The sequence below is a fragment of the Macaca mulatta genome, chromosome 1 (genome assembly GCF_049350105.2).
Source record: "Macaca mulatta isolate MMU2019108-1 chromosome 1, T2T-MMU8v2.0, whole genome shotgun sequence".
In the NCBI taxonomy this organism is placed as follows: Eukaryota; Metazoa; Chordata; class Mammalia; order Primates; family Cercopithecidae; genus Macaca; species Macaca mulatta.
In genome coordinates, this window is record NC_133406.1 from 133,976,933 (window position 1) to 133,980,092 (window position 3,160).

Here is a 3,160-nt window from a genome sequence, read left to right on the forward strand (position 1 = left end):
ATAGTATGCAAACAATTCCATTTACAAGAATATCAAAAATAATACATACTTAGGAATTAACTTAGTCAAGGAGGTGACAGCCTTGCACAGTAAAAACTACAATACATTATTGAAATAAATTACAGATTTAACTAAGTGAAAAACGCATCCCATGTTTATGGGCTGGAAGACTAAATATTTTTAAGGTGTTTATACTACACAAAGTGATCTAAAGATTCAGTGCAAATCCCACCAAAATCCCAATGACTTTTCTTTTTCTGCAGAAATAATAAAAACTGATTATAAAATTCAGAGAAAAACCTAAATGGAACACCCAAGATGTCAAAATAATTTGAAAAAGAACAAAATTGGAAGACTCACACTTCCTGATTTCAAAAGGTAGTACAAAGCTAGAGTGATCAAAATAATGTGGTGCTGGCATAAAGACGGGAATATAGACCAATGGAATAGAATAGAGAGCCCAGTAATATAACTTCACGTATATAGCCAAATAATTTTTGACAGTGATGCCAAGACCATTACGTAGGAAACAAAAATCATTTCAACAAATGGTGTTGGGAAGTTGGGTCCTTACTTTACATCATATTAAAATTAACTAAAAATGGATTTATGACCTAAATGTAAGAACTAAAAACATAAGACTCTTAGAAAGAAAACAGAGGAATTGCTTCTTCATGCTGGATTTGGCAATTATTTCTTGAGTATGACCCTAAAGGCATAAATAACAAAGGAAAAAATAGATAAATGAGACTATATCAAAATTTAAAAGTTTGTGCAGCGAAAGACGTTATTAAAAGAATAAAAAGGCAGCCTGTGGAATAGAGAAACATATTTGCAAATTTTGTATCTGGTTAGAGATTAATATCCGGAACATATAGAGACTGCAACTCGACAATAAGAAACAAACCAATTGTTTAAAATGAACAAAGGAATTGAATAGACAGGTCTTCAAAGAATATAACAAATGGTCAATAAGCACAGAAAAGATGCTCAGCATCAGTCTTCATGAGGAAATGCAAATAAGACTCACAATGCAATACCACTTTATACCTATTAATATGGCTATTATCCCAAAACACAAAACAAAATTAAAAACAACCAATAGAAAAGAACCACTCTTGGGAAACTGGAATATTCACACATTGCTGGTGGGAATGTAAAATGGTGCAGTTACTGTGGAAGTCGTATGGTGATTTTTCAAAAAATTAAACATCAAAATACTCTATGGTCCAGTGATTCCTGTTTGAGGTAGGTACCTACAAAAGAGCCAAATGCAGGGACACAAACAGGCACTTGTACACCAATGTTCACAGGAGTTTTATTCATAGTAGCCAAAAGGAGGAAACAGTTCAAATATTTATTTAAAGATCAATAAATAGACAAATAAAATATGATACATAGACAACAGGATATTAATCAGCCTTAAAAAGATACATGTTACAACGTGGATGAATCTTGAAGACATTATGGTAAGTGAAATAAGCCAGAGATAAAGAGACAAATTGTACATGATTTCACTTATACGAGATACATATAAGAGTTAAAATCATAGACACAAAGTAGAAGAGTGGTGACCAGCTGTTGGGTAGAGAGATATTGAGGAATTCTTGTTTAATGGACACACAGTTTCAGTTCTGGAGATGAGAGTGGTGATTTTCAACAGTGTGAATGTATTTAATTCCACTGAGCTATACATTTAAAAATGGTTAAAGCGGTAAGTTTGATGCAGATATTTTATCACAGTTAAAAAACAAGATACCTTTATTACTTTACAGTTGTGTAGGTTGGAATTCTCTGTTTAATTTCTCACACAGCTTAAATAATGGTGTTGGCTGAGGCTGCAATCTCCTTAAGAATCTTCTGCAAGTTTTTTTTTTTGTTGTTGTTGTTGTTGTTGTTAAAATAATTCAGTTTCTTGTAATCATAAAACTGAGGACACTGTTTTGTTGATTATCAACTGGGAGCCATTCTTACTCACTCTTTCCTGTCACAAGATTCTCTCCAAAACAGGGCAGGTTGCTTCTGCTTCCTGTCTTTTTGAAAGGCTTACCTGATTAGATCAGTTCTAACTGGGATAATCTTCCTTTTGATTAGCTCAAACTCAACTAGATTAGGGACCTTAATTATATCTTCAATATCTGTTTCTCCATAAAACATAATCTAATTTTATGAGTGATAGCCTATAATATTCAAAAGTCCTGCCCATACTCAAGGGGAGAGTATTGTGTAGGGCAGATACAACAGGAATTAGACTCTTGGCAGCCATCTAAGAATTTTACCTACCATATTTATGGCCATCAGCACAAGAAGGAGATACACTTTTAATGCAAGAATACACCATCTAAAATAAAAAATAACACATAAATATGTTTGTACTAAATAACAAAATACTTTATAAGCAAAAAGTCTAAACAGATTTGAGAAGACATGGAAGCATGATAATAAGAGTCTTTAACATGCTACTTTCAATACACATCATTTCAAATGGACAAAAAGAAAACTTATAGAAGAGATAAACATCATCAATAACACAAAGCATATGGACATATATTAAACACCACACACTGGTCATGAAAAATATACCTTCTTCTCAAGTGTATATGAAACAGTCACAAAATTGATAGTTTATTAGACAATAGTGAAAACATGAATGAATTCCAAAATGTGGAAATATTTTCAACATTTTATCACAATGCTATAGGCTAGAAATTATTAACTTTATAAAAAGGACTAAGTCTGTTAAACTTGTTTGAAAAGAGAAATATAAAAAATGATAAAGGGGATATCACCACCGACCCCACAGAAATACCAACTACCATCAGAGAATACTATAAACACCTCTACGCAAATAAACTGGAAAATCTAGAAGAAATGGATAATTTCCTGGACACTTACACTCTTCCAAGACTAAACCAGGAAGAAGTTGAATCCCTGAATAGACCAATAGCAAGCTCTGAAATTGAGGCAATAATTAATAGCCTACAAACCAAAAAAAGGCCAGGACCAGATGGATTCACAGCTGAATTCTACCAGAAGTACAAGGAGGAGCTGGTACCATTCCTTCTGGAACTCTTCCAATCAATAGAAAAAGAGGGACTCCTCCCTAACTCATTTTATGAGGCCAACATCATCCTGATACCAAGGCCTGGCAGAGACACAA